At 47.6% G+C, this 25,623-nt stretch overlaps 1 protein-coding gene and 1 pseudogene across 1 annotated transcript in view; one reads left to right on the top strand and one right to left on the bottom strand.

The window, feature by feature from the left end:
* LOC146870311 (nuclear factor of activated T-cells, cytoplasmic 4-like) overlaps positions 1–25,623 on the top strand; it is a 470,657-nt gene that overhangs the window by 32,451 nt on the left and 412,583 nt on the right. The window lies entirely within an intron of this gene.
* On the bottom strand, positions 1,257–2,334 carry LOC146870316 (zinc finger protein AEBP2 pseudogene; annotated as a pseudogene).

Raw genomic sequence — 25,623 nt, 5'->3', positions numbered from 1 at the left:
TACTTAATGCAGAGTTCACATCTGTAATCTCTTTATGTTGCTCCTCTGAGGGGCCTGCGGTCGAAACCAGCGCCGAATTCGTAGGACCGGTAATCCTTGTGTGAGAATAGTCCCATTTTAGACCCATGCTAGTGGACCGCCTTCCTTGATTTTTCTGCATCTCGACCGATCCCTTGTTTCCCTTAGAGGACATTCGCTGCTTTTGGCGCTTCAAGCCAGTCACTGGCACCTCGAGAGTACTAGAGTCCGAATTCAAGATGCTATCCCCACTTCCACTGTGGTCAGAATCTGAAAGACCGGACCGTGAGTCCTCAGCAAGTGATTAGAACTTGTCTGTATTATCCGATATGATGTCATCAGTAGCACCTTTTTGTATAGTTATGGACATACTAGCAGAGAGATCAGGTATAATGCGAGGTCCGCTAACAGTGGCATCCTGTGCCATCTCGCTTGGTGTACTGACCCCATCTTCTTCCAGGATTTCAGGCTACGTCGTCAAGAGCTGAAGCTGTTTCCGAATCTAGAAATGACTTATTTCTGAAGGCTTCGCTATCTCCTGAGTATAAAGATTTTGATAAAAGTCTCAAAATAGTTTGAGTTCCACTTATCTAAAGATTTTGCGACCCGACTTATCATATTAAATAGTTTGCATTTACGTTTTTATCCATTTGTGCTTCAATTAGCCACAAGCATTCTTGTTCCTCTTCATAACAGCTCTGCTTAACTCTGGCCAATGTGTTTTCTGTCTTTTTAATTTCTAATACGCTGAGTTGGCCCCATTCAGCTTGCACTTTGTGCCATACTTTCTGTGGGAGTGAAAGCTTGTGTTGATGGTCTAACTTTTTAAGCTGGTCTTCCACCTAAAGGGTGTCTTTGTAGCCTGTAGGCTTACATCATATTCTTCATGCATTGGTGAGCATGACAACGGTCTGCTCACTAGACTGTAGAGAACTGATGGTGGTGGCCGCAACAGATTATAGGGACAGGCCCGATTTTTTTTAACTGTCGCCTTTGGAAAAGAGTTGCCTAATGGCCTTTTCTGTATTTTATAAATTGGTCTTCCAGAGCCTGGCCTAGAGCTTGCGGTTACGGGCGCGGGCGGGCGCTTATGAGCTTTTCTCTCGCTCTCCCGCGCACGCGTGCCTCGCTCTGCCTCTGTTTTGCTAGCGCTTCAACTCCCTCCCCCTCCCTCACAACAGAGCGCGTCTTTTAACTTTCAGTCCGGCCGCGCTTCAACTCCCTCCCCCTCCCCCACCTCAGAGCGCGTCTTGAAAGACAGCACTGTGTCCATTTCCTACACTTTCAATTTGAGCAGACAGGTAACAGGTTAAAGCAGATGGCACGATGTCGAATAGCGTCCAGCGTTTGTGCATCAAAAAATCATGGGGTCTTGTTTTGAGTTGTATTGTAGCAGCAGAATATGGAGATGTTCCCAGCGCTGCCAGTAATGTGTGTTTCCTTTTAGTCTTTAACTTTCTTCTTTTATTCATTCATGCTTTAGAAGGGGATTCTTCTTTAGCTTTTGGTTGACTTGAAACCTTTGAGGAATTCTGTTGACTGAAGTGGGTTGATACATGTCGTGCTAATCCCCCATGAGAGGCAAAACTTGCATTGCAACATCCAACCACACACTTGAATGGCTTATCCCCGCTATGGGTCAGCATATGTCTCTGTAACCAGCTTTGACTCGTTGAAGGTGTGTTGTATACTTTACACCCTTTCCACAAACAAACAAAAACCCCTCCTCGCTGTCCATCCACATGTATTGAGCGAATGTGATCAGCAAGATCTGGGCTGGAGTTGAAGCAGATCTGGCACAGGTCCCAGCAGCAGTTGTATGAAATGTTTTTGGATGCCGAAGTTATGCTTCCTTGGCCATTCATCATTGCTGAAGTTGAATGGCCACTGGAATGGTACTGTCTACATCCGTTAAAGTACTGCTTATGCTGTCTTCCGAGTCCATGCTGGGCTCCACTGCTTTCTCCTCCTCCACTTCCGTAACCATCGTCTCCTCCAGAGGCTGCCGGGCCGGTGCCGTTGTGCTCCTCGCTATCTCCACCATTCCTCCCTGATGGTGGCGGCAGACCCTCTGCCTTGCCTTGGCTGCTGCTGGATGGGCTGTGAGGACAGCATTCTCCGAGGTTTAAGCTGCCAGAAGAACGACCAGCCTCCTCTACCATATCCCTGTGCACCGGTGAGCTCCTTCCTATCACCGGGGTCCTGCAAGCTCTCGCTGACCCGACGTGCGGCTGCCCTACGACGGCCACGCCTCTGCGGCCCACTGCTTGTCTCCTCTGGGGGCTCCTGTGCCCTGCTGCCATTAGGGGCCGCCATGGCGGTAGTTACTCGGGCACCGCTAGAAGATTCAGAAGCAGCTAAAAGAGACCACTCCACACATCCAGAGAACGAAAGGATTTCTAGGTGGGTTTCTACTTACAAACTAAGGACCTCATAGAACCATGGCAGGCTACTCATTTAGCAAGGTCTCTTTGCCTTCATTGCGCGGCATTCCACGCTTTATCTTTAGTATTAAATATGGCGGCCGCACGTCTGTTTTGGTAGGCACAGCTCGTCACTCATCTTTTGGTTCCTTTTCGTTGCGGCCGGGTGATTACTTCCCCATATTAGCTTTGTATTATTTACTCTGCTTCCGGTCCTTCGGTGCTTTACTCGGCTTCTGAGGAGATCACCAAGCGGTCCAAGTGCATGCCACTAAGGCACACCAAGCACGGGTCCTCTTGCACCAAATGTTTAGTGCTTGAGTAATGTAAATGTAATGTAATACGTTCTTGTTGAGCGCAACTGCCACCCCAAGGGTATCCTGGCGCTATGACCTTCACAGTTCATCAGATCTAACACACTACATTGCTCTTGGAAAGAGGTGGGTCTTTAAATCTCTTTTAAAGGAGGTAGTTGAGTCCTCCTAACTGCGTGAATTATCAACATGCAAAACCTGCCTTCCCGCTCCACACCTCTGCAACTCGTCACCAGTGTTTTAATGATGGATAATCACTGGTGCGGTCAGGTAAGACTTTTATCGGGTTCCAACCAAAAGAGCAGGGTGACGTTGCATATCTCAAATGCCCCTCTAGTTTTTCTCTCCAAACGCCCACCTTCCAATCTCCCATTGGACTGCACCACCCAACTTTGCTGGCACAGGTGCTCGCCACATTCTCTTCCAGTCCTTCACACACACATCCCCACTCAAAAACACTGTCCGCATCTTCGTAGAATACTACAGCCGAAGCTTTACTATCATTCAAGAAAGGGGGAAATAATCAACAAAATCTGCTGTTACATTACCACAAGCATTACAAAAGGGGCAATCTGTCCGCTTTACACAAAACAATTTAAAAAAAAATACATTAGTCGGCTTCAAACATTACTGATGAATGTAGCATATATCCAAACATTTCATGTTTAGTTCTCTTTTTGTTTCTTTGTTGGTGCTTTTTTTTTGTCTCTTCTCCATAAACGTCTTTGTTCAAAACCTCAACCACCTTTCAGATTTATGGTATCCTATGTCTTCTAAATTATGTTCTGCCACTTCTTTTTTCTTAAGATATCGCTGGCAAAAACGCAATGTCGCTTTTGCTAAGTAAACTAACTTAGCTATGAATTTTGCCTGATTTGTATAGTGTATGATGTGCAACTGTCTAAAAGTATGATTTTCAGATCAAACTCCTTTTTAATGTGGACCTAAACAGACTTAAACAAGCATTGGCATAGCCAATAGGTCTTGCCTTTGGGACATTATAAGTGTTTAGCCAAGCAACAGTTGTTGTTGCACCAAGAATATTGTGCTGCATACTTAAATACTTATAAGGTCCCAAAAGCAAGACCTATTGGCTATGCCAATGCTTGTTACCTTTTACGTCTAAGGTTTGTAAGCCTTAGTGAGAACCTTTGGATTCCAGGTAGTATCTTACGCAGATGACACACAAATTATTGTGTCCTTCATGGATAACCTACGTGAGGTGGCTGTGAAGTTCAAACCCTACATGACTGGTGTGAGTAGCTGGATGAAGGATAATTTCCTCAAGCTTAATGCTGATAAGACCGAAGTTATGGTCTTTGGAGCCCAGCACTCTATCTGGTTAGAGTTTTGGTGGGCGGATTCATGTGGGTCAATTCCAACACCCACGGAATCATTAAATGAACTTAGGGGTTCTGTTTGATACTTCCCTCAACGTTAATCTACAGGTCAATCGTACCACAAGCACTTACTTTTATATTATTCGATCCCACAAAAACATTTTCCTTTTCATTCCTGAGGAGCTTCGCAAAACAGTGGTGTAGGTTTCATACAAACGAGAACAAAGCCTTCCATAGTTTGATTGGTTTATTATTACACAAGAAGGTCTGCACCACACTGCTGTCTCTGCTCAGTCTGCCTCGCAACTGACAGCACATGGAACACTACACCTCCACATTATATATTCCAGCCACTATAACCTTTGAGTGCACATGAAATCACTAAGGCAGACTGTGTCGATAATGCAGTGAAGCACAGGTATCCACAACAATATAATAATATAGATATCCTAACCTAAACTAACCTGCAACAAGTGGATATCGCGTTAATCGCCTAGAAAACAGCTATGTGGCTGCGCGACTCATTCTTAACACCTCGAAATATCTCAGTGCAAGAGAAGGTCTTTGAAGATTTTTACTGGCTTCCAGTTAGGAAGTGGTTTTTTTTCAAAGTGCCCTGCACAGTCCGCTTAGCTCTGCCTGGCAAGGGTTCACTGGCCATCAGGTTTTTCTTTCATCTGTATAAGCCATAGGCTTTTACGATCAGCTCTAAGCAGGAAAGTTACTGTGCCAAAATTCCAAAAGGCAAAATGGGGCGCACGCACTTTCTCAGTTTCAGCTGCCAAATTATGGATTACTTTGCCAAGCCACATTGCCAAAATCAAATAGGTTGCTGTTTTTCGAAAATCTGTAAATACATGGCTTTTTTCATCTTAGGTCTGACTCCCCCGTGTGGGTCTGGGAATTCTGCAACATGGTGCCTTGATACCTGTGGGTTTAGAGCGCTATATAAGTAGCTTTTTTCATTTCATTTCATACCTAACTCTCCCTCTCTTGGTTCCTCATCGCTCATTCCCATCCCTTGCAGTTCCTACTCATTGCTCCCTCCCAATCTCTCTCATTTTGATGTGTGTCGCTCATTCATTGCTCCCTACAATTCTTAGCCTCAAGATATTTTTAGGTTTCGCCTAGGCAGCACGCATGCGCTGCTCTAGGAGGGCCACTAGCCATCGGTCTGCTCCTTTTCAAGCACCCTCGTGCTTGTGCTGGCATCAACCTTGCAGGAGCAAGCAGCGGCACTCGTGGTAATTGAAAACATATGGCTCTTGCGCCGCCTCTGCCCGCTCGCGCAAGGCGGATGCCAGCACAAGCACGAGTGCATTTGCCTGCTCTTTCGTGGCCGCGGGGCCGCGCCACGCTCCCTCGCACTTGTTCATTATTTTCATGTGCCGCCAAAGACTTCTTTCGAGAATCCACTTTATTATGTTTTTCACCTCCCACGGGTTTCCGACATCCCTTTCTGTCTCTTCCCAGCTCTTCTCCACGCATACCTCCTCACTTTCACCCTCTTCAAGCTCCCCCCTCCTTCACAGCAGCATGCTCAGTCTGTTAGGAAAGGATTCCTCAGGTGCCGCCTCCACCCCTCAGTGATTTGCCTTTCTGCAAGCGGCTTATGTGTTAAACCGAAACACACCACTTAAGTGCCGGGTTGCATGTCTCCCGGGCAGTGTGTGCTTCTAGTCCGCACTCTGATTCTCAGAGCAGGAACAGCGCCAAAAATGTCACCAGCGCTCGGCTCCCTGGGAACTTCTTTCCTGGCCTTGCCAAGCCCAGTGCGTGATCTTTGTTAAAGTTAATGTCCTTTAAACGGCGCCGATGTGAGGCTTATTCCAGCAGTGTGCGCATTGACGTGTAATGCCGAAACATTGCTGCCTTTAAAGTGTACTACGAATAAACAACTCTCTTTATGCCTTTCTTTAACATCTTTGTAAAGCAAAAGCTCGAAGCGCTTCTGACTTTTGAAAACTGCCCCAGGGTACCCAGTTTGGTCAGGAGGGAAGCCAGGATTGCACCGCGGGTGTTCCCGTTCCCATTCCAGGGTGGGCAAACTAACCCTAAGCTCACACCTCTTCAAGGATATTTCAAGATGCTATGTGAGATGTGGTGTGAAAACTAAGGGGTCTATTAGGATGTCGGGCGGTGCGGAAAAATGCATTTATCCTCCCGCGAGCAGCGGTCCTCACGTCCGCCATATTAGTATGACCAAACATGGCCCATTTCCCATCCGTCGCGGTGCGACGCGCACCGCCATCAAAGTGCGCCCGCCACCGCGGTGGTAGGAGCCAATGGAGACTCACCGCCGTGCGGAATGACGTCCCCCCCGCTCCACAAATTAGGATGCCCCAAACAAGCAGGCGCACCGCAGCAGAGAAACCGCCCAACCAGAGACGGCGGAAGCTCGCAGCGGAGCGCAAAACCAGATTCCCGGTCCACACCACCCCGTCACGACTGCCATTGATCCAGCTCTACACATTTTTCCGGTGCTGTACCTGCTACATCACCCGCAACTCATGGACCGCCGCGGCCGCAGGTACGCAATAACACAAAGACAACACACATCACATGGGCTGACACATGGTCCAAATCCACATCAGACACCCAGGTGGGGCCAGGAACACATCCACAAGGGCACCCACACATGACCCACCTGCCACCAAATCACCCCTCTGCATCCTGTACACACATCTTCCGCGATCATGCAGCAATGTCCTGGTCACGTCACCGCAGCGGTGAACACAAGGGAATACATGCGCACAATGCAGAAGGCAGTGCCAGGCATGGGCAGGGCACAAAGACCACAGGGCCACATCTCCTCCCACCACACACTAGAACACCCTATGAAGGCACATGCCATGTGCCCCTCCTGTGCACCCCCATGCACAACAAGCCAGGTCAATCCACACCCTGCACTACACAACAAACAACCAGGGAAACAGCCACTGCAGGAGTGGCTGCATAGGAACACGCAACATACAGCAAAGTAGCACAGGGCCAGGGAAACGCACACACCACAACAACACCACACTCAGGGAAACAAAAATGAGTACAAGCACCAAATCAACACATACAAGGAACAAACATCCAAATGGACACACAGCCTGCATAGTCACACATACATACCACAGACTGACACACATACACACCCCACATGCCAACAGCAATGGAGCACAACAAATAGGAAAGCCAAAGTGGGCTGCACACAAATGGAAGGCCTTGTAGGCACACAACAAGCATGTGTACATCACATGCAAGACAAGGAACAGAGAAGACCACCCTCAGACCATCAAAGCACGCATGGCTGGTACAGTCAGTGAAGTCAAAACACAGACATCACAGTGCAACAACACAGGGAGATAGCAAGGCAAACCATGTATAGGCACAAGGATGAAAGGAAGGCCCTGAAGTAAAACTGTGAACAGCCACACATGTATACAACTACTGCACAGGAGTACACCAGCAGCACAACACACAAAGCCCAATGACACACTCCATGACTGTCAAACACCAGTAGGAATCTACACACATACCCCCCTCACACCAGCAGCACATAACACCAGTGGCAAACACACTGAAGGCTGGCAATACTTGCCAGTCAGTACACACACAAACAATCACACACCCTGGGGGTAGCCACAACATCACACACACATACAGGGATGCCAGAACAAATGTCTGCACAAAAACAACAGACAAACACATAACCCAACAGAAACACACACAGAACCACAACAAGAACAGACATGCCCTGTGCAGCGAAACTGTGGAAAGGCAATAGGAGCACAGACACAACAGGAGTGCACAACCTCATCACTCAGGAACAATGCACAGACAACATACCACAACGCACACAAGAAGTGCACCATCACAGAACAAAACAGCCACATCAAACAAACAACAGATGCACAGGCAAAAAAATCACATAGCGAACACAGCAGGACATCAGGGGATGCACACCAGGCAATGACAAAGCAACGTACACACACAGCACTGCATGCACAACAAGCAGTGTGTGCACACCAAGCATACCAGCCACATACAGACATCAGTGACAGAACATCAACCCACACAACACCAATCAGCACAGCACAAAGCCAACAGCACACCCAGGAAGTGAAGCAATACCAAAGCCAACACATATATATCCAACACAACACCAACAGATGCACAAGTCTGGGACACAAAGGTGGAAACAACTTGACCAGAGGACTGGGCAGCACATAATGTTGAACTGCATATGAGCAACCATGACAAACAGCACAAGAACATCACATGCGGTAAAATGTTTCGGCATCTTGAAGATGTTGCGTAAGTTTCTTCCTCTGTTGTCTTTGCAGCATAGAAAGATCACGGTGCAGGCCCTGATTGGCTCTCGCCTTGATTATGCGAATGTGCTTTATCTGGGACTGCCAAAATTTCTCCTTTCACGTTTGCAGATTGTGCAGAATTCCGCTGCAAGAGCCATCTATGGTCTTCAGCGGAGAGCGAGAGCATCTGATTTACTAAAAAGTTTGCATTGGCTCCCAATGTCTAAAAGGATCACCTTTAAGGCATTAACTCTTGCCTTTAAGGCACTTCATCAGGTAGGGCCCAAATACATTAGGAAGCGCTTGGCTTTCTATGTTCCTAGTAGAACTTTGAGATCTACATCTTTGTCCATGGCCTCTGTCCCTCCCATTAGACTGGCTAGAATTGGAGGTCGCTCTTTTCGTTTTCTGGCGCCTCAATGCTGGAATTCTTTGCCTATCTCTTTGAGGAAAGCCAATAATTTACTGACTTTCAGGAAGGAGCTGAAGTCATGGCTCTTTGCTCAGTAGCCCTTCTGCTTGCTCTCATCGGCCCTGGTTTCACTTCTCTGGTTTTTGTCAAAGCGCCGGGACACTCTTCGGAGTAGCCGTGCGCTATAAAAGATCCAAATTAACATTAACATACAACCCATTGGGGAAATGCCCTCAGTGACACATTGATACTGGCCAAAGAACTGCACCACAAAGCACAGTGTCACAAATGAAGTGATGGGGAGGCACACACACATGTAAACCAAGGGGACAGCTGACATCAAAGTTAAGTGTACTGCATGTCAGTAGGGGACATGGCAGGAGTGTACCATAAATAAATGGAGGGAGTGCAGACCCACAATGGGTAGGCATCTGAAGCACAGATAGGGGATGGTATGACAACACACACAGCATGCCACACTGGAGGCAAGAAGGCACCATGTGACAGCAATGCATTAGAAAACACAACCACATTGGCAGTGTGGAGCAGCATGTCTGCATAGTCACCACAAACAGTAACAAGACACCTGGATGATCAACAAAACACAACACTGACTTGCCAGTCACACACTCTGCATACTCACAAGTGACAAAAACAACAAGGGGGAGTCAGACAGAACTGCAAGGACACACCAACACACTGCACAGTGCTCAACATACAACTCACACATGTGCATACAACCACATCCACAGGGCTGAACAATCAAAACAACAGGCGTACAACTCCTGGGTGACACGTGTGTAGTTAACAATGCAGAGGCATGCACACATCAACACTCCCCACAAACTTACCCCCTGTACACTGCACACTTCCTGACCATCCAAGAGCACACATGGAAAGTAAGCCATGGGACTAGGATGACTGGCCATCACAAGATGATCACACACATACACCACTGGGCACATATAAAGGAAGAATACACATACATGATGACCCTGGGCAGCCTGCTTGCAATACTGTGGATAGAATCACACTCTGTGCTGGCAGTGCCCTGACATGTGTACAATATAGCCTGCATGAACAAATTAAGAAATGACAACTGCTTTCCATTAAAAAGGGCAAAGCAGCAGTGAACAACAAGGCCAGTGGCCAGTCTAGGGTGCAGAGTAGTTCCATGAGAAGCTGCACAGGCAAGGGCAAAACAGCAGTGAACAACAAGACCAGTGGCCAGTCCAGGGTGCAGAGTAGGTCTATGAGAAGCTGCACAGGCAAGGGCAAAACAGCAGTGAACAACAAGGCCAGTGGCCAGTCCAGGGTGCAGAGTAGGTCCATGAGAAGCTGCACAGGCAAGGGCAAAACAGCAGTGAACACAACAAGGCCAGTGGCCAGGAGTGCAGAGTAGGTCCATGAGAAGCTGCACAGGCAAGGGCAAAACAGCAGTGAACAACAAGGCCAGTGGCCAGGAGTGCAGAGTAGGTCCATGAGAAGCTGCACAGGGAATACTTGAACACAGCAAAGAGCAACAAGGCCAGTGGCAGAAACGAAGTGCAGGGTATGTCCAGGAGAGGCTGCACAGGGAATGTGTCAACTGTACCTTTCCATGGTCCGCAACACAGTCGGGGGGTAACAATGTGCAGTACAGGCCCACCTGTGTGAGAGGCAGGTGTGTGAGGGTGACTAACACTCAGACTTGGCTGTCAGGTGGACTGTCGGGGCACTTGACTGGGGAGAGAGCAGACCAGCTGAGGTAGAGCTATCAGTGGCTTGGCAAGCCGGAGGGCTCCTTGGACCAGGTGGTGTAGTGGCACGTGGAGGCGGAGTCATGCAGACGGGAGACACGGTGTGGCTGGGAGATTGTGGAGGGGTGCCTTTCCACTTCTTGGGGATCCTAAATGGCTTGCCTGACTTTGGATCAATGGGAAGTGGTGTGGACACAACAGGAACACTCACCACCAAAGCTGCATCAGGTGCAGACGCTGGCACCCCCTGTGGTACGCTTTGCCTGGCTTCGCCTCTCCCCCCCCTTTCCCTGTTTACTAGGTGTCACCCCTACAGTGCCCTCCTTCCCCTGCTTCACTGAGCTTGGAATGGGAGTCGAGGTGGTGGGTGATTCTGCCTTGGAACCCTTCCTAGGTGTACCCTTGGCATGCACCACCTCCTCGGTGGGCAAAGAAACTGCATGCTTCTCTTTGCGAGATGCTTTAAGGACAAGAGAGTCCTTTGATGGGGATGCCTCTGAGGCATGTGTGCCTGAGATCTGCTGCTTTGCTGTTTTTCCCCTGGTGTCGCCTGATGAGCTTTTCTCTCTGCGCTCGGGGTGGCTTTGGTCTTCAGGGGGATGGTGTCTGTGCCCGGGACTGCTTGGGTTGCTGCTGCTTGTGTGCTTCGTGTGCCGTATCGTGGACTTGATGTATGTGGATCGTGGTCACTATCGTCAGACGTGGCCACTGCCAGGGGGGTGTACAAAAAGACCTGAACTGGACTGTGAGTATGTGCCTGTTGAAGGGCAGACGTCACTGTGGAGGACAAAACCTGGACAGTCCGGTGCAGCCCACCCACGTCTGAATGTATGCCCTCCATGAAAGCAACCACCTGGGCCAATATTTTGTCGTGGTCAATGAAGTCATTGAGGAGAGCTGTCTGGCCTACACACAGCTCCCACAAAAGGTCCACAGACTCCGCACTGATGGCAGCAGGGGGGGCAGGGGCAGCGATGCCAGGGGTGAAGGACACTCTTCCCCTCTTACTGAGGCGGACACGGGCAGCACCAGAGGAAGTGGCTGGGAGGGTGGGCACTGGCCGCTGTGTGGTGGAAGATGATGCAGAGTCCCCGTTCCCTGTGCCCGCCAACATAGATGCATCCCCGCTGGCATCAGATGATGTGGTACTTTGCGTCTCAGGCTGGGATTCCTCCAGCAGACTCCTGTCCCCCTCTGAGGCGCTGGTGACATCTGTGTCACTGGGATCCTGTGCAACTGTTGTGCTAGTTTCACCCCCACTGGTGTCCGTCTCCTGTCCCTCCGTGACCACAGGAGATGCTGCATGAGAGAGAGAGAGATGTAGGGTCAGGTCAGTGGCAGCAACAGAACATATGCAAGCAATGCATAACAAAAGATGACCAAATCTACATGTTGCACACCACCCTGTGCAATCACATCGTGCCAACTCAATATATAGACTCAAACAGTGCGTGGAAACAGGAAATTCAGGCATGAGTGAGCCATGTGATGACCACACAGCACAACACCCTGCCTGGGGCTCTGTTCAACCAGACACACAACTAGCTCTGAGCACACCTAGGGACATGATGGGGGCACACTACTTGTTGCCACTGACAGATCTGGATGGAACAGAAGGGGACAACACAGACACAGACTACAACATGACAGTCCACAATGGCTATGAGCCCATGCCACCCTCCATGTTGTACTTTGGGGCCCAAAGACTGGTGCACATTGCTGTCAGATGTGTAGGCCTCAACAATCTGGGTGCATGCAATGGACGCATTGATGAAGGCACACTCAGATCGGGAACACTGCCGTTCCCTCCCATGGGATTCCCCAGACTACCCAATGCAGAAGAAACCTGAAGAGTACAACTCAGAATGCAATGGGAATGCACACCATTCAAATTACCTTTGTAAGTACAGGTAGGCCAAATGCGTGACACCGGCACCCAGACAAGCAGCCACTTACATCCCACTGCATCACACTACCAACATCACATAGGCCAACGCTGGCACAGGCTCTGTACACATGCAGCCACTCACAGCCAAAGTCACCCTCCCCAAATGCTCATCCCTGGCTTGCTGCTGATGCTCCTTCAAACGTGCATCCAGGTCAGGCTGAGTCACCGCCAAGATGCGGCCCACTAGTGGTGTCATGCTGTGCCGTGCCAAATGCCCAGTGCGAGGAAGCAGCCATAAGGTAATCTCCGCCACGTTCTTTGCCAGCCGGCTGATGTCGTCCCACCTCTTGTGACAGTGGGTGCACCGTCGGTTTGAGACCCCCAGAGCTCGCACCTTGGCTGCAATGGCCCTCCACACGGCCTTACGCTGGTGTACTTTGAGCTGCAGGAATGAGAGACAAGAGGGGAAAATGATCAGTGACACAGTGTTATGTACCGACATCTATCAGTATAGCAGCAAGATACAAACTCATCACAAATCCAGCGATATGTCTATCAGAGACTAGAGTACATCTCACATGGTACATCTGCATGGGAAAAGCTGATGTAAATGCATACTTTTGGTCTGCTCAAGTCATGCTTCCGCTGCCTGGACAATACCGGTGGTGCACTGGCATATTCGCCAGGGAAGGTGTGTCAGATTGTAGTGGCATGCTGCATGCTCCACAACCTAGCCATTCGCAAGGAGATTCCCCTGCTCCTAAATGATGATGAGGACCCAAGGCCCCGCCTGCAAACCAGCCCGTGCCCAGTGATGAGGACAGTGGAGAGGAGGAAGGTGTTGACCTGCGTGAACAGCTCATCACCCGCTACTTCACTTGAAGGTGGGTGACAATGTACAACATACCCATTGTCTGATGATATTGCTGTTGTCGTGAAGGGGTATGTGAGAATTGTAACAGCAGCCAGTTGTAAACTCAGCAGTGTCTGGCAATGTTCTGGGACAGGTCATTTGGGAACATCTACAGGACGTGTATGTTGACACGTGTTGCCCATTGTGACGTGTGCATGTTGACTTATCTTGATGGTAGGTGTTGTGTGAGGTCTGTGATGCCACACCCAGACCAGTGAATGTTGTTCTGTTGTGTTTCCCCAGGTGCCTTCAACTTCTCCTTGCCTACATACAGTCCATACTCCTGGTACATTGCGATCATGTTGAAGACTGTACATCCTGCAATAAAGACAGAGCAGACACAACAACATGTGTGTAAGGATTGTTTATTTACAATGGTGACATATGAGGGGGGTGTACATTTACACTGAGGTGGTGGTGGAGCAGTGAGTTGACAGTTATGGTAAATGAGATAATCGAGTCCACAGACACCAGGAGGCTGGGACCCAATCCCTGGAACACATCACCAGAGTCCTTGGCGCATATGAACAGGCCCAGGGACGAACGAGCCGGTCGGACAAACTGTTACGCGAGCTCATCCTGCTGATGAGGTCCATCGACACCCGCGTGGGACAAATTGTGGACCTCTTGGGCCAGCAAGTGGCGGTACTGAGGGACAGATCTGCGCCACAACCAACACCTCCACCTCCCTCTGGTGGGCCGCAGGATGACAGTTCACCATCCTCCCCTGCGCTCACAGAGAGGGGCGAGTCATCAGACCCCACTGGCCCTGCAGCAGGGCCCCCCTGCCAAGCGACGAAGAGGCCATCCTAAGAAGACCATGGGAGTATCTGGAGGCAAATCACCTGCCAAACGCCAGTCACTGAGCCAGCCCTGATGGCAACCCTCTTCACCACTGCACTGACTTTTTGGACTGTCCTTCCCCACACTGCCTTGTGAATGGCATCGGTCTGTTGGACTGGGTCACCACATCAATGTGGTGACTACCCTGCCCCTCCCACCTACCCTGCTGCCACGGACCTGTTGCCTCACCACTGTGGGCACCCGCATCCTCTCCCTGCTGTCCTAAGTCGGTGGTGTAGGGTGGTCATCTTCTGGGACAGGGAGGGTGTTGCAGGCAGCACTGGTGGTGGTGGCGGTGGACGCACAAGCCGTAACAGTAGGGGTCTGCAGTGAAGTTGTTATTGCAGCAGATGTTCTGGGGGGGGACGATGGGGACCTGGGACCTGTTGCTCCCTGGCTCACCAGATGGGCCGGCTTCGAGCTCATCGTCCAGAGAATCCTGGGAGTCAACATCCGGGAGTCCATGTACCCAGGGGGGAGACTGGCTCTGCAGGTTGCTGGTGTTGTCCTCTGCAGTGAGTTCTTGGTCACCTGTGGATCAGACGGGAAATGGTCATTGTAGTGCACCCCGCAAGCTTTGTGTTAGCTGTGTGTCATTCACTGTTTGTACACTACACTATTGACTGATCATCACATTGTTTTCTATGTGCACTTCTGTGCCTCCTGACATGATGCAGTGGTGCATGCATTACTTGTCCATGGTGTGAGGTTTCAATGCATACCATGCAACCTGTGCATAATTTATTATTACAGGGACCTGTTGCCATCTAGGGACTGGCACAAAATGTTTTTCATTGAGGACTTTGTTGATTTGTCTGACCTGGCATACGTCACATCTGGCCATGGACTGGCCATTGTCATCTCCTGCATAACTTTGTCCTGTCATATGCATATCTTGATTTATACCACCACACATGCTTTCTTATTTTTCGAATGGTCCTTGTTGCTCTGGCCCCATGGCGATGCACATGTTAATATGTGCTGTGCATGATTGTGCCCAGACTTTCTTCTACATGTGCATTGGTGTGTCACACTTTGGTAGCTGTGACTGTTTCCTTTGCTTACCTTTGTGCACACTGTGCGTGGCAATGGGGTTGGTGTGCATATTTGTGCAATGAGAGGGCTGGTGTTGTCATATGGCACCATTTCTTTTATGACAAATGTGTGGGTGCACGTACTGGCTACTTACCTGTTACGTGCTCACATTTGGCTTTGTGATGTGACACATCTGTGTGTGCGTGGTGGAGGCTTACATCCTGCTCAGTGGTGTCATAAGACAGAATAATATGTCTACCTACCTGTTAGTTTGAGGTGGGCCATTATATGCCACATGCATCTGGGTGGTATAGACAGCTCCATCTTGCTGTACTGGGGGACAAGGGTACATGGTGGAAGTAGTGGTACAGGCCTCTCTCCCACAAACACCCTCCCAAGGAAGATGGCTACCTACCTGTACGTTTGTTAGGTGTACTTCAATGGCTTCCAACTGCTTCTGGGTGGGGTGGGGGGAGGTGTCCATCTTGCTAGGCTGTGGGACAGGGGGCATGGTGGGAATAGTAGTGCAGACCTCCAACCCACAATCACCCTCCCAGGGAAGATGGCTACCTACCTGTAAGTTTGTTAGCTGTACTGCAGTGGCTTGCAACTGCTTCTGGGTGGGGTGTGGGGAGTGCTCCATCCTGCTGAGGTGTGGGACAGGGGGCATGGTGGGAGTAGTAGTGCAGGCCTCCCACCCACAAACACCCTCCCAGGGAAGATGGCTACCTACCTGTAAGTTTGTTAGCTGTACTGCAATGGCTTGCAACTGCTTCTGGGTGGGGTGTGGGGAGTGCTCCATCCTGCTAAGGTGTGGGCCAGGGTACATGGTGGGAGTAGTGGTACAGGCCTCCCACCCACAAACACCCTCAATGTGAAGATGGCTACCTACCTGTAGGTTTGGTGTACTGCAATGGCTTGCAACTGCTTCTGGGTGGGGTGTGGGGAGTGCTCCATCCTGCTGAGGTGTGGGGCAGGGGGCATGGTGGGAGTAGTGGTACAGGCTTCCCACCCACAAATACCCTCCCAGGGAAGATGGCTACCTACCTATAAGTTTGTTAGGTGTGTTGCAATGGCTGCCAACTGCTTCTGGGTGGGGTGGGGGGGAGGTGTCCATCTTGCTAGGCTGTGGGACAGGGGGCATGGTGGGAGTAGTAGTGCAGGCCTCACAACCACAAACACCCTCCAAGGGAAGCTGTCTAACTACCTGTGAGTATGATGTGGGTTGTGTAATGGCTGACACATGCATCTGGGTGGGGTGGGGATATGGCTGCATCTTGCTGATGCTGTGGGACAAGGGGGCCTGGTGGGAGTTGTAGTGCTGGCTGCCTGTACACATGCCCCCATGGGGTGCCGCTCGAGCTTGGGACTCTGTTTCTGCCTTTGATACCGGACTATTGCCAGTGCTTGTTTTTGGGCGTGAGGGACTGCGAGGCCTTCCAGCGGCATTACTAACATCACCTGAGGCCTCTTCCCGGACACTCCCCCTGCTTGTTGGCTTGCTTACAAAACGACTCGCGGCCCCCGCTTCGCGGGCGCCGCTCGAGCTTGGGACTCTGTTTCTGCCTTTGATACCGGACTATTGCCAGTGCTTGTTTTTGGGCGTGAGGGACTGCGAGGCCTTTCAGCGGCATTACTAACATCACCTGAGGCCTCTTCCCGGACACTCCCCCTGCTTGTTGGCTTGCTTACAAAACGACTCGCGGCCCCCGCTTCGCGGGAGCCGCTCGAGCTTGGGACTCAGTTTCTGTCTTTGATACCGGACTATTGCCAGTGCTTGTTTTTGGGCGTGAGGGACTGCGAGGCCTTTCAGCGGCATTACTAACATCACCTGAGGCCTCTTCCCGGACACTCCCCCTGCTTGTTGGCTTGCTTACAAAACGACTCGCGGCCCCCGCTTCGCGGGAGCCGCTCGAGCTTGGGACTCAGTTTCTGCCTTTGATACCGGACTATTGCCAGTGCTTGTTTTTGGGCGTGAGGGACTGCGAGGCCTTTCAGCGGCATTACTAACATCACCTGAGGCCTCTTCCCGGACACTCCCCCTGCTTGTTGGCTTGCTTACAAAACGACTCGCGGCCCCCGCTTCGCGGGAGCCGCTAGAGCTTGGGACTCTGTTTCTGCCTTTGATACCGGACTATTGCCAGTGCTTGTTTTTGGGCGTGAGGGACTGCGAGGCCTTTCAGCGGCATTACTAACATCACCTGAGGCCTCTTCCCGGACACTCCCCCCACCTCCTATTGGCGTGTCTAACTATAACTATTAATCATCACCACGCCCCGCGGGACGCCCGCGGGACGCGCGCCGGGCGAAGCCCGGGCCAAGGGCGGGCCCGTTTAAGCCCGCTAAAGACCGATTAAGACCGGACCGGGCTACCCCCTTAACATTTTTAAATTCAGAAATCGTAAATATTACCCCTCCATTGTATGAGTCTGGTAATTGGCCGCTTTGCTACTCACCATAACCATGACAACCACAAGAGGAACCAGGAGCAAAACGGCTACGGACTCAAACAGTATAACTGGCCCTTTGGACAATTTCATTGTCAGAGCTAACTCTGTTATCGATCAAGGGATCGCACTCATGGAACGTAGAGTTTCCCAGGAGTTGGCTCTAGCAAAACGTTCATCTATGGGCCATATTGCTTCAGTTAAAACCCCAGCCAAACAAACCAATGACTTAGCTCCCATTGGTACTCAGGCGGATCGACATAGTCTCCCAAATACGGTGGACTTGTCAGTATCAGCTTCTGAATTTATATCAGTCCTAGAATTAGATAGGTCTTCGATCTCTTCACATGATCCTTCGTTAGAAGCCTCAACTGATATACAGCGGAGGGGGACTAGAGAGGGCGCCATACCAAAATCTTTAAAAAATCCCAAGAAAAGAAAAGCTAAAAGCGTAAAGAATCTTAAGAAATGCCAGAAACTGATAGTGCCTGCGGAAAAGGTGATCCGCGAGCCATTTCTAAGTGTTCAAGAGGGGGGCCACAAACAAACAAAGGCTGTTCGTAGCAGTACTCGGCCAGATATGAATAATGCTAGTTTTGACATGGAACGTATAGACGTCTCCCCCAGTATGCCTTTAACTGTCACGGCCATTGAGCCTGAGGACAAACTCTTAGATTATATGAGTAAATTACTTAAATTGCATTTCTCTCCTTTAGAGACTAGATTGAAATGCATTGAAAAGCAGTTAACTGATTTGACTGCTCTCACTAAATCTTTGAGTAAGTCCGGGGTACACAGGGGTGGTGATAGGAAGCTAACCCTTAACAATAACCCATCTGGGGGTATGCTGTCAAATAAATGTCCAACCCCGAAAGAGTCCATAATAACAATTGATCCTACCGCACTGGAGACAAAGTCACCTACCAATGTCAATAAACCCACTCGAAATATTAGGCAGAAGGCTAGTACATCTAGAAATATTGCCTCGGACTCTAAGGGAAATTACACTGGGGGGTCATTGTCGCAGAAACCACCTATCGACTTGCCTCCGGAAGCTACCCCTTATCTGGTGATCCTGACCGGGGTACCAGAGTTGAAGGAGGATGTTGAGGAGCCCACTGGATCATTGAAGAACAAGGTACAGCATTGGCTTAATTTAAGACGGCCACTGCCCCCCAACAGGTCGAGCAAGATCCTAATGGTGCGTAGAGTACCTTGGGTAGGGCAAGGCAAAAAAAACGTTGTGGGGGATTGTATATTGGTTAATTTTGATGACCCGAGTACGGTTGATTACATCTGTTCATGGGATAATCAGCATAGCTATGAAGGTATTGCAACTAAGCGTTTGTCCTTTTTTTACCCTCCCAGAAACCGCCACGAACCAGCCTTTGACCGAAGCTGGGGAATGGTAGGTTTTCTAGAAAGAGAAGCAGACAGGTGGGAAGGGGGTTGGCAAAAAATCAGAGAAGTACGCCCCATGGACATCTGGAGAGGAATAGCGACTGATAATAGGTTTAGCTGTTTGGAAATGGTCGATTGACTCTCTTCGACTGTTGCTGTTAAGGGTGTTGCCACCGGGGATCCCAGCGAGTCAACTAAAAGAGAAAACCATCTATCAAATGTAAATTTAGGGATTATATCTGAGAGTCCGGAATCTGAGACAGAAGTGAGGTTAATTACTCCACGACCCATAGCAGAAGAGTCATTCAGTAGAGAATTTTCAGGATTTACAAATACTGACTCTGAATATGTATTATCCAGTCAACAATCTCTAATTTGTCAAGGAAGGGATGTTGGAGCAAAATCCACACAGTTAAAACTAGGCTCTAGTACCGATAAACTTCCTATTATGGAGCGGTTAGGAGAAGCCCAACGCACCAAGTTGGCCTTGTTATCATGGAATATTGCGGGCCTTTCAAATAAGATAACGGATCCTATCTTCCGAGACTTTATTGATAAATATGATGTTATCTGTTTGCAAGAGTCTTGGGAACAAAAAGAGATCCACCTTGAAGGGTATCGCAAATACTCTACGTCCGCAGTTCAGTCCAGGAGGGGCAGATGTTCAGGTGGTCTTTGTACATACGTTTCCAACACCGTAAACGTGTCTATAAAGTTCCTGACTAACGATGGCCATGTCTTTTATCAGATCCTCTCTCTCCTTTTTGGAGGGAAACGACAAATTATTTTAGTAAATTTTTATAACAACATTCCAAAGGAAGTCCTCAAACGTGTTTTGGAGGATCTAAACAATTCGTCACACTTTGTGTCTGATGCGGAACATAAAGACACGTGTATTATACTGACAGGCGATTTTAATTGTCATTTATGCCCATATAGTAGTACGGGTATGTGCGGATTATCGAATTCATCAGGAGACTGTTGTACTCATTTTGAGCACTCTACGCTGGGCAATTTATTTAATGCCTTAATTCATGATTGGAATTTGGGATTTGTGAATGAGCTATGTAATCCACAGGTTAGTTTCCAACCTACTTTTAATGGCCATGGATCGCGTTCTACTATAGATTTTATGTTAACTACTACCAGCCATTGCTACAATATCCTCACGTTTAATACAGAGGATATTGTTATGAGTGATCACTTTCCCCTTAGCGCTATTTTTGACGTTGGAATGAGCAATGGAACAATACCAAACATAGTAGAAAATCTGTATTGCTATTCCATTCATTTGGCAAAAAAAAATGGATATGCAATAAAATGGAATATGATCGATCCTACTAATTTTCTACATAGTCTAATTACTGACCAATATAGTAATATTATGACTTGTTTGGAAGACTCCCCAGACCCAAGTGCGGTCATTAATGCATTCCATAAGATCGCTATGCAAATATGTAATAATTTGACTGGAACGCATAGAGAAGGGGGGGATCCAAATCAGAGGGCTGGTTTAACTCAGAATGCAGTAAAGCACATGCAAATCTGAAAAAATCTCTAAAAAAAACGCCTAGAAATCAATTAGACATCAGAGCAGCCAGACTAGCGTATAAACTTACATTACGCAAATGAAAATTAGAGATTAAGGAAAATGCCTGGGCTGCTTTAGTAAAGGCGTCTACTTTGAGAGATAATACTGCGTTCTGGAAAGCTGTTAACGCTCCGTTTTTTATGGATAGAAAATCTGATGTGGTAGAATTGGCAATTGAACAATCTGTCTGGGTAGATCATTTTACTGAACTTTATAAGAAGGAAGACTTGCCTAGTCCACAAAACACCTGTCAAAATTTGGTGATCAATAGCGAGCCCATTTCATCTGCTGGCTTCCCTCTGGAGATTTCTTTTTCTGTCTCTGAGGTGGAGTTAGCTTTATCTGAAAGCTCAAAAAACAAAGCACCGGGACCAGACGGGATCCCTATAGATCTATTTAAGGAAAATATCTCCCTATGGGCCCCGCTCCTGACCAATCTATTAAATTGTTATAATAAAAAGGGATTTCCTTTGACTTGGCAGGAAGCGATAATTATCCCTATTTTTAAAAAGGGAGACCGTAACGACCCTAAATGTTATAGGCCTATTTCGCTGCTTGATTCCTTGATGAAAGTAGCAGGCAGACTTATCCTAAATAGATTACAAATATGGGCCAAAGATAGTAATATTCTCTCTAAATTCCAGTATGGCTTTAAGGAAGGACTAGGCACAGTCGAACAAGGACTCAATTTAGCTATAATAACTGCAAAATATATGGTAGCTAAAAAGGGTAACCTTTTCATGACCTTTGTCGATTTAAGCTCAGCCTTCGACTGTTTAAGCCATGAGGTTTTGTGGGCTACTTTAATTGCACTTGACATTGATTTTAACATTCTTAATTTTATTAAAGAGTTGTATCGAGGAGCAGGAGCAAAGGTCCGTTTTGGCAAAAAAGGGGAATGTACAAATAAATTTCCAATTATGAAAGGCGTCCGACAGGGATGCATTCTGGCTCCTTTTCTTTTCAATTTATACATAAACGGAGTGGCGGATTTTTTATTAAAACAGGAAGTAGATTATCCCCAAATAGATGGCGAGGCCGTTCCCATTCTATTATACGCAGATGATGCGGTTATCATGGCTAGAACCCAAATAGGCCTGCAAAAGGCGATAACTAGTTTTTCAGCTTTTATGACATCTAGGGGCCTAAAAATTAATATTGGGAAAACTTTCACCATGAGCTGCACATCAACGAATAATGTTTCTTGTAATACTTTTTTAAATCAGTCTAATATAGAACTAACACATACTTTTTCCTATTTAGGGATTCTTTTTAACAAAAGGGGCAAATGGACAACAACAGTTAATACTAGGAATTTGGCTTTCGCTCGCTCAATTGGTGCACTGAAACCGTTCGCAAATAAATTGGGAGGTAGACCCGTCCGTATCTTATTGGATATTTATAAGTCCAAATGCGTATCAACAGCCACATATGGGGCTGGAATTTGGGGCATTGCAGACTGCCGGGAAATCCAAGTAAAGGAAAACATTTTCCTCCGGTATTTGTTAGCTGTTCCCAAGTCCACTTCTACATATGTCTGCCATAAGGAATTAGATATAGTATTTATATCTGACTTGATTAAAATTAGTCCTCTATTATTATGGCATAAGATATGGACCTCAACAGCTACCTCCTTAAATAGAGCTGTTTTATCTGACTGCATAAAACTTGAGAGAGCAAAAAATATCCAGTGGCTTGAATATATAAAGGTCTTTTTGACCAATATGGGTCTTCTAGGATATTTTAATAATCCTTTCTCATTATCTACGATTTCAAGAAAGGAACTTAAGGATTGTTGCCTTGTCTTCCTGGAGAATCAACGGTGGTCTAAGGAAAGGAGTAAAAAATCTGTATTACAACATCAATTAATCCTACAGGGCCCCGGTCTACAGTTTTATTTATCGCCTGACCATACTTGCTATGATAGAATGTTATTGGCTCGTTTGAGAACCGATTGTTATTATAGGTTAATAACATTCCCCGATACAAACAACTGGTCGACAAATCTAATTAAATGTCCATGCGATGACCTCTCTGCGCAATCAACAATTCACAGTCTCTTGTTTTGTAAATTTTATGCATGGGGGAGGAAGAGACATTTAATTCCATTACTAAAAATTTGGGGTCTAAGGCAGTGTAGACCAGCTTATGTAAAACTGCTTATGCTGAAAGATGAAATGACTATTTATGCTGTATCTAAGTTTTTAAAATATACAATCAGATGCAGATCTTCCATGGTCTAGTTTTTTCCAACTCTGTGTTGAATAAGATTGCCCTACTATGATGTATTTAACTGGACCCATGTGCCCATTTTTATTAATCTGTGATTGTTTTTATGTATTGTGCTTTTATGTTTTTTTTTTTTTTATGAAATCGAATAAAGCTATCTTTGACATGCCCCCATGGTAATGTTTGTAGCTACGTTTGGGGTGATTGGGAGTGGGTGAATGTTGGATCTGTGAGACATGTTTTTGGGAGTGTGTGGTGCAGATGAATGGAATTTGCCCTAGGTGGTGCAGCTTTGTAGTTGTGTAAGACAGTACATATCAGTGTGGTGGTAGTCATTTGTTTGTACTTACCAGCCTCCACTACGCCGGCTACTCCTGCGAGACTCTTTGGATGCAGTATGGGAAGCACCTTCTCCTCCCATGGTGTGAATGGTTTTGGTGGAATGGGAGAGCCACCGCCAGTCCTCTCAGCCAGCTCACGGTTCTTGCTTCTCCTCTCTTTGACAACCCTCTTCAGATCATGCCACCGCTTTATGATCTCCTTTTTGGATCTTGGGGTGGTCCCTACTGCATTGACCCTTTGGACTATCCTTGCCCACGTTTGTGTCCTTGTGACTAATGGTGTCTGTTGGACCAGGCTACCAAACAGTTGTGGTTCCGCTCTGACTATCTCATTTACCACGACTGTCAACTCACTCTCTGTGAATTTGGGCATTTTATGTGTTGACATGGTTTGTGGTTTGCAAAGTGGTTGTGGGTGCAGGGGTGTGAGTGGTGGGTGTGGTTGTGATGTGTATGGTGTGTGATGTGCAGAGGGGTTAGTGGTACAGGTGTGGTAGTGATGGTGGTGGTGGTGGTGATGTGTGTGTGGTGTAATGTTTTGCCTCTCCTTTCTGTTGTGGTTCAAGCCCTTCTCTTCTGGAGTGTTGCAAAGGATTGTGGTCAGGAAAGGGGCTGGTTTTATACTCAGCTATGTGGGTGTGTCCAAATGGGGTATTGCTGTCAGGTGTGTTGTGTGTGTTGTCCTGGGAATTGTATTTTTCTTTTCTCCATGTGGTTGTGTCATTGGGGTGTGTTTTGTGTATTTGGGGGGCATGGCTAGTTTGCTGTGTGCACTTTTTGGCCTTATTGTGGGTTTTTTGCTTCGTCCGCCATATTTTCCACGGATTGTCCGCAGCGGTGGCTATGCTGCAGCTCTTCCGCTGGCTCTCCCATTCATCTCAGTGTGCGACCGCGGCAGTCGGAAACAGCGGAACGTACCGCGGGACCATCGGGGATATCCTCATTTCCCGTGCGGTGTCTCTGCTATACTTGCGGTGGGTTCGTGTTTTTCTGCTGCGGATCCGACCGCCGCGGACCGGGCGTTTTTTTTTGGTCCCATTCCGCCGCGGTCGGTGTTTTTTGGCAGATGATCCTAATTTGGCCACCAGTTTTTCCACGGTACAGGCGGGCGGTTGTTTTTTACGCTTCCATGGCAGTCGGGATGGTTTTCCGACTGCCATCCCAATCGGCCCCTTAGTGTCTCAGACAACCCCCAGTCCTAGAGGTCACATAATAGCCCTGTGCCAAGGGCATGTACACCTGATAGGCCAGGACAAGCTACCTCAACACCGCCAACTCTCACGACACGAGCATCTAGACCAATTAGCTCGCATTGGATTTAGTTGGAAATCAAAAGAATTGAAAGCTAATGATTTGAAAATGCTCAATTACATTTAAAATGTCACTGAAATCTAGAATTTGTTTGCGTTTTTTATACTTCCCTGTCCCTAAATCTAATCTTAACATCATTTAATAAGTCTAACCTTGACGCCAAAAAAAACAAATTTCCAACCTTCCTTCTCATCAATATTTCAAAATGATTTGGTGCAAATTTCATATAAGTGGAACAAAGTGATTGCTGCCTAGCACATTTTGCTGATGTTCTTCTAAGGCTTTCTAAAAAAAAACAAGGATTGGCATAAACAATTGTCTCGCCTTTTGTTTGTCAATGTAGACCTATTGTCTTTCCCAATACTTTTTGCATATGTAGTGCAGCATTGAAAACAAAAGCTAAAAGCGTATTTTACCCTCACAGCTATGACGACACATGTACATGCGCGCATCACAACTCATGCGCATGCATACGAAATGAGAGATCCTCCATTTTGTTTATTTTTTATATTTACTAATCCATTATGGTAGGCACCGTTCTAGGAACGATGAATAAAAATAATACGAGTCTTTCCAAAAATGCATTGTGTAAAAGGAGCAACCCAGCAGCAAACTGCAGTTGGCAGGCCCTCTAAAAAATAATAATTAAAACAAGATTTGGCATAGCCAATAGGTCTAGCTTTTGGGACATTATAAGTATTTAGTTATGCAGCACAATATCCTTGGTGCAACAACATCAACCGTTGCGTGGCTAAACACTTATAAGGTCCCAAAGGCGAGACCTATTGGCTATGCCAATGCTTGTTTGCACCTGTTTTGGAAAATTGCTTTCTCTAGGCTGACCATGCTCACATGGGCTTCTGCAGATAGTATTTATTCTCATTAAGTTCTTTATCAAACCACTCAGCTTTCCTACATCATCTTAGACCTGGGGCTCTCCTCCTATTCGCCTTCTCTTTCAAAGAATTGGTAAATTTCTCAAAATTAATTCTTCACAGGTGTCAGTTTTATAGACTTGATGCACGAGGAGATTAGTAATGATATCAAACTTGCTAAAAATCCCATCGTAATTGA

The sequence above is a fragment of the Triturus cristatus genome, chromosome 1_1, assembly GCF_964204655.1.
Source record: "Triturus cristatus chromosome 1_1, aTriCri1.1, whole genome shotgun sequence".
Taxonomy (NCBI): domain Eukaryota; kingdom Metazoa; phylum Chordata; class Amphibia; order Caudata; family Salamandridae; genus Triturus; species Triturus cristatus.
The sequence above is the reverse complement of the archived record's forward strand: the minus strand, read 5'-3'. Positions and strand labels throughout refer to the sequence as shown.